General features: G+C 38.3%; 1 protein-coding gene and 1 long non-coding RNA gene across 23 annotated transcripts in view; one reads left to right on the top strand and one right to left on the bottom strand.

Moving 5' to 3' along the window:
- TRPM3 (transient receptor potential cation channel subfamily M member 3) overlaps window positions 1-14,791 on the top strand; it is a 903,328-nt gene that overhangs the window by 451,108 nt on the left and 437,429 nt on the right. The window lies entirely within an intron of this gene.
- LOC129524623 (uncharacterized) lies at window positions 11,169-13,974 on the bottom strand. The gene is made up of 2 exons (XR_008668485.2): window positions 12,974-13,974; window positions 11,169-11,323 (listed from the first exon to the last, which is right to left on the bottom strand). It is a non-coding gene; the product is annotated as an uncharacterized lncRNA (long non-coding RNA).

Here is a 14,791-nt window from a genome sequence, read left to right as displayed (position 1 = left end):
ACCACCAATGAACCCTATGGACTTTGGGTGATGATGATGTATCAATATAGGTTCATCAGTTGTAACAAAATTCACCTCCCTCAGGGGATGTTCATAATAGAAAGGCATGTGTGGGGGCAGGACATACATGGGAAATCTCTGTACCTTCCTCTCCATTTTGCTGCAAACCTAAAATTGTTCTAAAAAGTAACATTTTTACTTAAAAAATAGTGACAGTGATCCAAAGAAAATTTGGTAAAAGAGGTTATGTCAGGTAAGAAAAACACTAAATATATATATATATATATAAACAATTAGAGCATTATATATGGTGTGTATAAAGAAAGAATAAAATTAAAAACAGAAATCCTCAGCAACACCCATAACCCAAGAACAATCGGAACAGTCTTGAAAGCATATGGACAAGGTATTTCTTGTTACTGTGTGGGCTGTGTGCTGTGGGATGTGGGACATTCTATTGTGAGGCTTTGAGTGATCCTATTGGATGCTATGTAAGTGAATATCAGAGGAGTGTTGAAACTTCGTGTATTACTATGGATTCAGAGAAGGTAGGCACACAAGATCAGGAAGGATACAACAGTTCACCCTCCCAAAAATGCAAAAAAAAATGTGAAATTTCCAGTAGAAATCCACAGTCAATTATAATTAACGTTGATACCCAGGAACCTTGTACACTGAGGAACTGGTGAAATTAACTACAGAGTGTGGCCTACAAAGATCATGTGGAGACATCAATTAGGCGCCCTGCAAAACATGCCAGTCTCCCATCTTAGGGGAAGGAGAACAGTTTAGGTATTCCTCTACTCTGATTTGCTAGAATGAAAACAAAAATGAAGATGGTAGTCCTAGGAAAGAATCTGGAAAACTCATATTTTGAAAAGGTGAAAGGAAACCAAAAAAAAAGTATTAAGATAGGGCCGGGCGCGGTGGCTCAAGCCTGTAATCCTAGCACTTTGGGAGGCCGAGGCAGGCGGATCACGAGGTCAGGAGTTCGAGACCATCCTGGCTAACGTGGTGAAACCCCGTCTCTACTAAAAATACAAAAAATTACCCCGGTGTGGTGGCAGGAGCCTGTAGTCCCAGCTACTCAGGAGGCTGAGGCAGAATAGCGTGAACCCAGGAGGCGGAGCTTGCAGTGAGCCAAGATTGCGCCACTGCACTCCAGCCTGGATGACAGAGCAAGACTCCATCTCAAAAAAAAAAAAAAAGTATTAAGATAGTAAGGATAAAAATGTGACAAGGGGGTAGGAGGAGAGAGATTTAAAAAAATGAAGTGCATTTCTGAAGTTATAAATCAGTTTTACCTCTGTCATTGAAAAGTATATTGTCCATCTAGGTACTTCTCAAGATGCAAGCAACAAACCATATTCCATTTATTAAAGAGAATATACTGACGTTGGTCAAAGAAGAAGCCCTTAAACAGGAGAAGCAGGAGTCATAAACTCCTATTAAAAGGATATATTCATGTTTGTTTAGAAGTTTGCTCTCATTTGTGACACAGAATGGCAAACCTTCCAAAACTTCCTGTGATCCGAAGTGTATTCCCCACATCTACCTGTTCATAGGAGCCAAATAAGATCTGAAGAAATTTTAATCCACGTTTCTAGTTAATTTAAAATCCTAGATAATAAATGTTAAAGCTTTGGGAATAATTTAAGCAGACAGAAAACCAAAAAAAGAAAACTTGAAGCTACTGTTAAAGTGAAAAGAAAAAAATTCAAATAAACTCTCAAACCAGAGAGCATTCAGTACAATAGAAATTAGACAGGGAGCTGATCTAAAAGTGAGAAATCAGTGCACTTTAACATTGTGATTTAGCCAATGATTCACTGTTGGCCTTAGACATAATCTGAGTGCCATGGCTATGGGATGTAAAGGTGAGTTGGAACCATGTTTTTAGCATCCTAGCTTGGTTAATCCTTCATAAGCCAACAAAACAAGTGTTCTTCAGTGTCTTGTTCACTTGGTTTGACTGTCCGGATTTGCTAGCAGTGGACAGAGATGGGCATAGTGACACCTTGGTGTCACTGTAGAGTAGGGAAAAGTGGAGATTGTTTCTTTATCAGATTCCCCATGATACCCAGCTACAATATTAAACCTATGCCTTTTACCACCTATGCCTTTATCCTCTAGATAAACTGAGCAAAATGAGCCCCTGTCTGAAGATCAAAGTTCTTAACCCCTTTATATAATCTGCAGAATTCTGGTTCTATAAATATGTGTTCAGTTTTTCTGAGATGAAGATATCATTGATTATTCACATTAGCCTGAAAAGGTTAAGAAAGACCTTTTATTATTTCAACTGCATAGTACCTTCAATGTGTAGAACTCTAGATTCTGTGATTATAAAAGTGAGTAAGACACAGTAATTGCCCTTCAGCTGTTCTCAGTCCACTGGGGAAAATAAACCCAAGCCAATTTCAAAAATTCATTCCACATTACAGTATAAAGAGACACATAAAGCCTAAGGCTCCAGGGAATTATAGAGGGAAAAGTGACAAGATTAAAGTTTCTTTCTAGAATTGTCAGAAATGGCAATTAGGGACCAAAGTTGAGACACCAAGACAGGACAGTTAAGTAAATAAGCATTTGTGTGACTCTGTATGTATGGGTCAGACAGCAGCTGGGTTTTGCATGGCTTTATTTTGAGCAATTATTTTTTAAGAGCCTGGCATGCTGAGTTTATGTGTCATCTTGCCCATACGTCTGGAAAGATGCTAGGAACCTCTGACATAGCTAATTAAAACAAACGGCTCTTGTTCTGGTGTGACGAATGACGAGGCAAGCAACATCTCACTCTTCTTTACTAGATTGTGCCACAGCCTAATGGGAGAAAAAATGTCAAAAAATCTCACCAGATACCTTCCCTAATTGTTACAAGGACTCTAGATGTGCAGGGATGACAAATGCCAAAACATAACGCAGTTAAAAAAAAAATAGATCTAGTGTGTTTGGGTTTGGAAATCAAAATGATGAGAATTTTTTTTAAAGTAATCACCTAACATGCGCACTTTTAGGAAAGATAAGAGTTAGAAGCAGTAAGTAATCCATCTGTCTTCCACTTTTTATCTCCCCTGAACTAGAGAAAATTTGTTGAACTGCTGATTATAACATATTCTTGAATAAAGCTCTTTAGGAGGCCCTGATGAGGAAGTTCAAAGAGAGTTAATTAGGTCTTCTAACCTTAGGAAATGCTGACATCTTAAAAACTAGTCAGCACCCACGTGTTATACTGTAGAGACTTGTAGACTAATTTTCATCCTAGTGTAAGGCAAGAAAATGCTGATGAGATTACATGCACACACACACACACATACACACACACACACACACACACACACACACACCCAGAGAGAGAAGACACGGCTGGAATCATGAAGACCTACATGCTCTGATTTTTGCAAAAGTTGCCTTTGTGACTTGTGGTTGTTGATCCAGGAGCATCCCTATGGATCCAATGAATCATCTGTGCAAATACAAAGCAAAGATGGAGAACATGCTCCGCAGGAAACAAGGAAAAGAGTTTTAGAGGTGACCATCCCAGGCCAGCTTCATGTTTCCAGTTGATCAGCAGGGATAAATACATTGTATGCCATTTCTCTGTTTCTGACATCCAAAGAGGCTGAGGGTTTATTAGATAGAATGCACAACAAAAGCAGAGTCAGCAGGAATTTAGCTGATGCACATGTTTAATGGCAGGTTTTGAAAAGAGCAGTGATTTATGTTTTGCTGGAGAGCCCTGGATGCTGAGTAAGCTGGTGAGGTTCCCCTGGAGGGTAAGATGGTCTGGGGGCAGAAAGGGAAAAATACTGAAGGGGGAAAATTTCTCTGGGCATACGTATCAATGTGTATACTTGCCTGCCATGGAGCAGAAGGCAGAGCCAGCTTCAGGAAACCACATAGGTTAACTTCCAATTTTGAAAAAAAAAAAAGCGAATTAAATTTAAAAATTATTTGTAAGGAGCTTTAGAGAAGTATATAAGAAAAATAAGGAATAGAGTCAAAGTCAGGTAGTTTTCAAGCCCAGGAGTCATGGAGTGAGTGGTGGAAAGACCACAGGCTTTGGAGTTACATACACCTGGGTAAGCTTCCTAGGCCTGTCACATAGCAACTGGGATTACTAACACTGGACAAGGTATTTTGTATCAACAGCTAACATATTTTGGGCATTTTTTATGTGTTAGGTATTGGGATTTTATACAATATTTAGTTCATTCTCTCTGTAGCTTTATTTTATCAGTGAAGTTTGAGATTAGGTATCTTGTTCAAGGTTATACAGCCAGTAAAGAACGGAATCAGGACTCAGGCCTCCATGACTATTTATTTATATTCCAAATATGTTCTCTGTGAAATAGAGATGCTATTACTAGTCTCCCAGTGCTTGTGGGTGAACGTAGTGACCGTTAATAACTGGTCATTTTCTCACTCCCTAGTTGTACCCATTTTGCTCAGTGCAACAATCACAGTATGCCTCTGTGACATGAATGTCATTGGGACTCTGATGGCCAGGTTCTTGCAATTTGCCTGTTTTCCCCCCAAGAGAGAGGAATCTTAATCAGAAGGGAATTGCTACCCTACCCAAATGCTGATCAGCATCCTCAATCCCCCTGGAGTGCTTTCTTTCTTTCTTTCTTCTTTCTTTTTTTTTTTTTTTTTTGAGATGGAGTCTCACTCTGTCTCCCAGGCCAGAGTGCAGTGGCGCGATCTCAGCTCACTGCAATGGAGCGCTTTCTTTCTGCCTGTGCTCCTTCCACAGATAATCTCACGCACCCCCTTGGTGTCAAAGACCATCTCGACTTGGTAACTCTCAAATCTGCATTTCCAGTTCTGACCTTTATTCAGAACTCCAGACCTGGCATTTCCATTTGGATGGCTAATCGGTATTTTAAACTTGGCATATCCAAAACTGAACCTTTTGATTTTTCAGCCTGCCCCTCTTCCAGTTATTATCCCAGTCAATAGCAGGATCGTCCAATGCTAAAGCCCCCATTCCATGAGTTGTTCTTGATTCCTCTTTTTGTTGCTACCCCCTCCCAGTTAGCCCATTAGAAAATATTGTTAACTCTACTTCTAGAATACATATCGATTCTATACACGGCTACTACCATGACCCTAATGTAAAACTGCCATCACCTCACACCTGTACTATAATCATTCTGACCAGACTCCTGGTTTCCATTCCACAGTCAATTCTTCATTCAGCCATCAGCATGAGCTTTATGAAATACAGATAAAATTATGATGTCCCCTCACTTAAAACCCTCCAATGACTTCCCATTGTACTTGGAAAAAATCCAAACTCCTTACATTGGTTTACAGAGTCCTACAATATGGTACCAGCTCCTCTATGCCCTCAGGTCCTGCTGCAACCCCTTACTTACTGCACACCAGGTACATTGGTCTTTATGTCCCTCAACCAAGCACATAAATCTCTTGGGGGTTTGTACTTGTTTCTGTTCTCTCTGCCTAGAGTTCTCCTATCATTTCTTCCCATTGCAGAATGTTTCTGATACTCAAGTGTCAGCCCAAATGTCACCTCCTCAAAGGAAGGTAATACCTTCCCGACACCTCAGTGACTCAACATCACTGTTGTGTTGGCACTTTTCAATATCCAAGATTTTTTAAAATTTATTTTTGGTTGTTTTCTGATTTATTTATTCACACTCCTATTCACTTACTCATTTCTACCACACACCCTCTAGAATAGCTTTGTCAATATGGTATCCACTGCCAACATATGGTTATTTAAGTTAAATTAGCTAAAATTAAATAGAATTAAAAATTCAGTTCTACTGTTATACTAGTCACATTTCATGTGCTCAATACACACATATGGCTAGCAGCTACTGTATTGTACAGTGCAGATATTATAGATCATTTCCATCACCACAGAAAGTTTGTTAGACAGTGTTGCTCTACATTATAAGCTTCAAGAGAACAGGAACAGGGCTCATTCACTGCTGAATCCCCAGACAGTGCCCAGCACATAGTAGACTCTCGGAAATATCTGCTGAATGAATGGGCTGGGGGCAGAATTAATCTACCCAGAGGGACCAGGAGAATTCATCACTAATATTTGGAGTGTAGAAGCCCTGCTTCACAAGCTATCAGCAAAGCAAATTAGGTAGTCCCACATCCTACACAGTAGAGAGCCCTACACTGACTAGAACACCAGCTTGTAGGCCAACTCAAATTTACTTCTTCATTTAACAGTTGTAGACAAGAGTCAAGTCCATATGCACAAAAGGACCACAATGTGCTGGGCATCATTGTAGCACAAGTGGTACAAGGAGCTCCCATACTCACTTTTAAAGGAAGTGACTTGTAAATGCATAACTGTGACACTCTGTGCCCAGGCAGAGTGTACTGGAGTGGAGCAAAGAAATGACTGATTGTCCTGAGTCTGAAAAGCATAAAGACTCAGTATGTCAGACAGAGTGTCAACAGGGAGGCTACCTGGAGCTGGGCCTCAAAGGATAAGTAGGATTTACCAGCAGTAAAGTGAGGAAAGACATTTTTATCAGAAGGAACAGCATGCCCAGAACACAAGAAAGCTGAGATGGCTCAGTGTATCTGGGAACTTGAAACAGTTTGAAGCAGATGGAATGTAGAGTACAAGGATGAACACACCAGTGATGAGGCAGCTGAGGGAGGCTTGGAGATCACTGAAGGCCTTCTATGAGCCACAAAGGATTTGGATGCTAATTGGGGTGGACTTGGAGCAACTGAAGAAATTTAAGTTAAGGGAGTAGCTTAAGGTGAACTTTGTTTTAGAAATATCTTTCTAGACAGAATTTCTTAATTCTGTGCCATGGACTTCTTTAACACTCTGGGAAAGCCTATGGATCCCTTATTAGTACTCAAAAAAAAAAAAAACAGACACATAGTATTTCAAAGGAGACCAATTGCATGGAAATCCAGCTATCAAGTTCCTAAAAATTATGATACAGCAAATATGTGCTTCTTATTAGTACACTAAATAACAAGATCTAGCAGCAAGTCTAATAACTATCATAATTTTGAATGGTGGTGACTATAAATGATATGTGGGAATGTTTGCTGCAGTTATAATGAGATATAAAAACATCTGATTTTGTTTGGTGACAAAGTCACAACTGCTGTTAATATTATACTGTGGATTGTTGTCTCAATTCACAACATATGTAAATAATACATTTCAGTAATAAATTAGTGAAAATAAAGACAATGTTTATGCAAGTTCATGGACCACTGAATTCTATCCATGAATCTAGGTTAAGAGCCCCTTCTCTAGGCAATATGAAGAGTGAAGTTGGGAGTGAGAAAGAGTAGAGGTGGATATTTTGAGGCTGAAGAAAGGGCAAGCAATTAGAAAGATTTCACTCTGGTTCAGGTGAGAGATGAGAAAGCCTACAACTGAGCAGTTCCTTTAAACCCAATATAACACATATTAACTTCCAAAATGGATCATTGCAACAACAGTTATTTATATTAGAAAGGATTCATTACATGTGTCTATAAATAGGTACCCTCTTTATTTAAGATATTATTTAATTTATAGAACTTTGAGTATGCAAGCTTCAGGTAGCCTGTGTCAGGAGTGAGACAGTTGTGCTGGTTGTATTTTCAAAGCCCATTTGGAACATGGCAAGAAGAAAACTTAGTAGTTCTAAAATTTATTCTGCCAGAGGGATGGGGAACATCCCTTTTGTGCATTTTATGCCTTTATTTTGTTTATTTTTAACCACATGAATGTGCAGTCCTGTGTGTGCACTCACACACACAGTTTAAAATGGTGACACCAGTAATAATAAACAACAAATCATAATAAAATAGCCCAGGACTGAGAGAAGTGAATTTTGCCTTCCTTCATTTTAACACAAACATTTCAAACCCAGGGTGTTTTGGATCCAAGCACATATGATAAAGGAACAGGGATCTAGGGAATCACCTTTCAAGACCTTTTTATCTCATAACTTGAACTGAAAGCTTCTATCTTGTTATAAACTCTTAAACTGTACTGTTTGTTTTATCGTGACTTATTGAATTGTCTAGGCTCTAGGCAGAAGTTTTAAAGCAGGCAATCTCATTCATTTTTATTGCCAATAACAGTGGTGAAGGAGAGGGAATGTTTGGACTCAGTTACTGGTTTTAGATGTATTGTTGTTTCATGCCTGTACATTTTACCACTCCAAGTAGAGACAACATTCTTTGACACGAGGGCCCTGCATCTGCCACCGAACACTGCATTTTGCATGCAGCAGATTTTGAGACTGAGAGAAATAGTGCATCTTGTCTCAGAATAGAATAGGTATTAAATATACAGCTTGAAAGCCGGAATTTCTAGGTTCTGAACTCCTCCGCTTATTAGCTATGTGATTTGTGGCAAGTTATTTAAATACTCTGTAGTTTCCTCATTGTACAAAAGGCATAAGTTTAGAATTTACAGTACCTTTCTCAGAGAAATGTTATGACAGTTAAACAAATTAACACACATAAAGTGCCCTCAATAGGGTCTGGCTAAGGAAGTGTTTAATAAATGTTAGGTGTTATTCTCACTGTTTACATGGGAGAATGATCGCATGCTTTCTATGGAAATAGATATTCCCATGAATAGTTGCTTCAGATTGTAAAAGAGATCATCATGCTTCTATTATATGTAACTTAATTGAGCCTAGAGACAAGATTTATTTTTGTTTGAAGTATATTAGAAGATATAATTAGGATGAATGTCCAAGTTCATAATCTAAACACTCCAAACCCATTGGGATTTACCTTGAACAACATATAAAGCTTAATGTTCCCTTTTCAAAGAAAATTTTGATCTTGGTCCAGGTCAGAAGGGCAGAAAATGCCAACACCCTAACCTCCATCCTACCCCCACCCCAAACCCTACAGAAAGACTAAGAAAACGAAAAGTCAACAACAGTGATAAGGGAGAAAGCTGTTTACAGTTGTAAACTTTTGGGGCTTGCTGTTTCACCAAGTTAAAAGTTCAGTTGCTGTTGCTTCTAGATTGTTTAGCTAAGCCTGTGGGCAAGATAGGAAGGTTGTTTCACTGTAGGGGATTTATTACAAACTAAAGAAGATGGAGTGAAAGAGGCATACATTTATGTAGTCCTTGGTGATATGTCAAAATAGTGGATATGCTGTTTTTCTTTCCATTTGTCCCTTGGAAAATGAAAACTGTCATTTCTTATTTATGTTATAGATATAAGCTTAGGTGTGTTGTGGAAAAGACAACAGGAGGAATTTTTTTCAAAGAATATCATCTTTTTAAAGTATAAACATATGATTCCATGATACGTATATAGTGTATGTGTCCTATCACCACATAACAAGTTATCACAGACTTAGAAACTTAAGACAATGCCCATCTATTATCTCACAGTTCAGTAGGTTCGAAGTCTGGCACAGCATGATTGGGTTCTGCTCAAGGTATCACAGAGTTGAAATCAAGTCAGCCAGTTGCATACTCATCTGGAGGCTCAACTCAGGAAAGGTCTCCCTCTAAACCCTTTCACATTAGTGCAAAATTCATTTCCAAGTAGTGTGGAAAGGAAATCCTTTTGTCTTGCTGGCTTTCAGTGAGGGGCTGATCTCAGCAGCTAGAGGCCACCCTCAGGTCCTTCCCATGTAGTGCCCAGGGGCAGTTTACAACACAGATGCTGCCTTTCTTCAAGACTTGCCTGTCCAAGAGCATCTCTCTGACATCCTCTTGTGCAACAAGCAAGAGAAAACTCTACTTTTACGGGGCTCATGTGATTAGATTAGGCCCACAAGAATAATCATATTTTAAGATCAACTGATTTGAGGAATTTAATTACATGAGCAAAATTTCTTCACAGCAGTACCTAGATTCACATCATTGAATAATCACTGGCTGGGAATCTTGGAGGCCCATCTTAAAATTCTGCCTACCAAAATACACATATGAAAGTATACAGTGGACGCTCACCTACCATAGTCAGGGAAAGGGCAGTGGTAGGGAACTAACTGTTTTAGGTTTCTATTCTAGACGAATTGCTGTTAGAAACTTCACAATGATTAGTGTTTTTATGCTCTTAACAGCGCTTCCATTTTACAGGTGAGACAATGAAGGCTTCTTAGGTTACACAGCTAGAAAACAACCAGGCAAGATTTCAAACTTAAGAGTATCTGGATTCAAAGCCTGTATGCTTAGCTCTGTATCTGTGGTTCTCAAACATTAGTATGTATTTTAATCAGTGGCAAGCTTTGCGTTCATTTCTAGGCTCTGATTCACTAGACCACAGCCTGAGAATCTCAAGAAATTTAAGAAATCATAAATTTAAGAACTCTTGCTCAATAGCAATGTTTCCAAGAGATTCCAAAGAATTTCAGTGACTTACATAAGCTTGCTTACTTTACCAACAGATATTTTAACACCAAAAAATTTAGAGGAACATAATTACAGAATATAAGACCATCTTTTATCTCTTTATGTTTCTCACTTTTCTATGCAATGATAATAAATTATAAGGAGTACACTAATCCAAGGTCTGGCATTTGGGAACCACTGTTGTATGCTATAGTTGGAATGTTTTTAATTATTTACATGACATGCATGATTTATTAATTATCCATAAAATAAGATTTTTAAATAATTTTAAATATATGAATACTTTAATACAGTGTTACAAGTTTTGAAACCTCCAAAGACATTCCAGGATCCAACAGAGAATTAATCATTGTTCTACTGGTGTGCAGTAGTACTACTTAATGGAAACTCCTAGTCAATCGATTACTAGATTAACAATATCTTATAGTATGTATATGACTATATTATCAGAATGATAAAAATGACAGAAAGAACTTCTTTGAACTTGTTTTCACAAGTTCTATTAGGTTGGTGCAAAATTAATTGCGGTTTTTGCCATTAAAAGTAATGGCATATTGATTCATGGAATATTGGGGAATAAAATAGATTTTAGAGACCTTGGGAAAAAGACATAAGAAATGGAAGAATGAAGCAGAATTGTCTAAATGCTCCATATGTTTCAATTACCATCTACATCAAATAGACCACATAGAAGTTGCATCTTACTCAGAGCCTGTGTTCAAAATTCAGCAGGAAATACAAAAATTACATAAAATCAAAATTGTTTTTGAAAATTGAATAAAGGGATAGAATAGACATTACTCTCTTCACTTAAGCACTAGATCAAGCATTTAAGTTTTGAGCCATTCTGTATTTTTAAAATGCCCATCAGTTTTTGTTCATATGGCTGTTTTTGTTGTCATCAGTTGTTATGTTGATTTTGCTGAGTCGTATGATTTCAATTCAGTTTAATGCACATATGATAGAGTTCCACTGTAGAACTTTCTGGAAGAGATAAATAATACATTACGCATTCCTATACTGCTGAATATGTTTACTTTAAATGTAAATGTAAATTAATTAAAATCAAATAAAATGAAAAACTCAGTTTCTCAGTCACACTAGATACATGTCAAGTACTCAAAAGCCACCCATGACTGAAAGCTACCATATTGGACAGATACAGCACAGATATGGAAAATTTCCATCACCTAGAAAGTTCTATCAGAAGACACTGATCCACTTTTGGTTAAGCGATACTCCTTGAGGGATAACTATGATCATAAAAGACTGATATACCGTGTCCTCCTCTGAGGTGTTAATCCTTTCTGATACCAGAGATCTAAAGAGGCTCCACTAGATTATACATCTGTCTTTGCACATTCACATTTTACTCACATATATTTTGGGGAAATCACAAATGCTAAAGAGGTAGATTAATATGGTGGGGGAAAAATAGCTCTGTTTCCAAAACTGGCTAATTCACTTACTAATTTAACTACCTAAAGCCAGTCCCCATAGGTCTCTGGGTCTTTGTTTCCTTGTCTGTGAAATGGAGATAATAATATCCACCTCACATGGGAACTGTCTGCTTGACTTAGATAATTCAAGGGGAAATATCTCAAAGCATCATATAATTCTGAATTATTATAAACTTGTTCTTGAAATGATTACATGCAACCAAGTTTGCATATTTATTAAAGTATAAGTAATAAAGATGTATGAAGTTAAAGTATATGTATATTATTATTAATTTTAGAGACAAGGTGTTCCTCTGTTGCCCAGGGGAAGTGCAGTGGCACTACCATAGCTCAGTGCAGCCTTGAACTTCTGGATTCAAGTAATCTTCCTGCCTCAGCCTCTCCAGTAGCTAGGGCAGCATTCTTGCACCACCATGCCTGGCTAATTTTATTTAATTTTAGTTTTTTTTGGTAAAGATGGGGGTCTTGCCCAGGCTAGCTCCAAACTCCTAGCCTCAAGGGATCCTTCTGCCTTGGCCTCCCAAAATGCTGGTATTACAAGCATGAGCCACAGTGCCTGGCCACATACGTGTATATCCTTAAAACCCAACAGCAACAGAATTGTCTAGAAGTTAGACCCACAAAGTATATTTTCCTGGAAGGAATATTTTATCATTAACTTTGTTTAGAACTGCCAGAGTGTGATAATAATAAAAAGCAGACTGAATTTTTGTTGACTTTATTTTTGCTTTAAATATTCTCCCTCCATCCTGTCCTTGGTATACTGGGGTATTGAGTGTACTCCACCCAGTGCCTCATTCTCGCTCCAACTCATGGCTTTGTTAGTCTTTTTATAAAAGATTTATTATATTCTGCCTGTAATATGTTTCCCTTCCCTTGTTAAATCATAGATTGCATGAGTGCAGGGATTATATCTGGTTCATTTTTATACCTCCCAAAAGGGCCCAGCACAGTGCTGGCACAAAGTCAGTTCTCAGAAATCACTTGTCTGTTGAACTGAGATTAGCAACAAGTACTTTAGATGAATTTAGAAGACAACTTTTATTTAAAAAAGAAACATAGCATTTAATTATAATGCTTTTGGCCACAAATAATAAATACCTAACTAAAAAATGTCTTGGTTGATACAGACATTTCATTTCCTGCCTAACAAGAAGCTTGGAAATATACATACCCAGGGCTGGTTTGGAGCCTCAATACTGCCAGAGCACTGGGTTGCCTTCTCTAGAATTTTGTTGGCCTCTTCCTCATGGTGCCCAAATAGGTGCAGCAGATCTGTATGGCATATCTTCACACCAAACATACCCAACAAGAAGGGAGGGAGGGAAAAGTCTTATCTTCATCCATCTCTCTTTAAGAAGAAAATTCTTTCCCAGACACCCTCCAGCAGAGATCTTCTTAATTAAATTAGTTGGCGCTGGGTCTCGGGCTTACCTCTGGCATTTTTAGCTTAAGGACTGTGTAGTATTGGCCCCAACTGCCTCTGCTGCAGTACAGCTATCCCTAACCCCCATAGGTAATAATAGCATAATCAGGCCTTCTTTGTGATCTCATGTTCTTTTACTTTCTCCGTTTCTCTGTTCTGTTTCTTTGGTACTCCATATCATCTGCTGGGTATTGTTCACATCTGCATGTTAAAATGCATTTAATTTGAGATAACCCAACAGCAAAAAGCTAGAACCTAGGACAAAGATTCAGGAAACTCTGAATGACCTCATATTCTGCAAGGTAAATAAAATACAGATGACATATTACTTTTCTACTGCTGCTAGACAAATTACCACAAATGTAGTGGTTAAAATAACATTAATTTGTTCTCTTAAAATTTTGAAAGTCAAAAACACAAAAAGAGTCTTGAGTGACTAAAATGAAGGTATCAGTAGGGCTTGTTCCTTCTGGAGGCTCCAGGAGAGAATCTGTTCCTTGCTTCTTCCAGCTTTGGAGTGGGACAGCATTCCTTGTCTCCTGGCCACATCACTCCAATTTCTGCTTCTGTTGTTACATCACTTTCTCCCCTCTTGTGCATAATCCTTGAGAATATCTGTCTTCTAGTCACTGGCCCATTTCACCTGCTAATCCCAGTAGCTTTTATTTTAATGAATCCAGTTAGAACTATATAAAATAGTGTCTTCTGTGTTATGGGAAGACACTTCCATTGAATTTTGTGATTAAGAGAAAGTGCTTGGAAGATGCCAGGGGCCACACTGTTTTCTCAGCAGAACCTCCTGCCTCTCCCTCTGTGTTTACACAAATTTAGCCAAATAATTGCATTATTACAACACTGCCAGCCTTCAAATTATAGAACTTCTGTTAATTTAAATTTCAGGCTATTGGCAGAAAGAACTTTAGAATGGGTAATGCTTTTAACACTCTCAGAAAACAAGTGGGGGTAGTGGCTGTTACGTAGCAGGCAATGACTGTATCTGCCTCAGATAAGTCTTCATTCCTCTCATGTTTATTGTAAGTAAACTAAAGTTAAAATTTATGTAGCTTGTTGAAAGTCACACAGAAAATATGTGAAGGACCTGTGAAATAAACACAGTGTGATTCCAGAGCTCACATTCTTGTTAGCATGCTCTAGTGCCTCCTCCATTTCTGGCTTACATAGCTGGACTGAGGGAGATGAGAAACTGAATATACAAAGGAACCACAGCCAGACCATCAATAAAAATGAACTCTGACCCACAATCTGCAGTAACCACCCCAGGAAGCCAACCTGCTATGTATAGTAACCAGTCCAGGAAATCAAACTACTGTCTCTGGCAACCAGTCCAGGAAGCCAAACAATATCTTTGTAACAATAGGCTCTAAACAGCCAGGACTTGATTAATAACTGGCAGCATCTCTATTTTTTCCCCCATTTTCAAGATAGGATCAACTTTGAACAGTCAAATATATGCCCCTAACCAATAACACAGGGTGTCCACTTCTAGCTATCCTGTCTACAGCTTCCCCATTCCAACAGCCTATAATCAGGCTACCTCTAAAGCCT

Source organism: Gorilla gorilla, chromosome 13 (genome assembly GCF_029281585.2).
Source record: "Gorilla gorilla gorilla isolate KB3781 chromosome 13, NHGRI_mGorGor1-v2.1_pri, whole genome shotgun sequence".
In the NCBI taxonomy this organism is placed as follows: Eukaryota; Metazoa; Chordata; class Mammalia; order Primates; family Hominidae; genus Gorilla; species Gorilla gorilla.
This window is presented reverse-complemented; position numbering and strand designations above follow the sequence as displayed.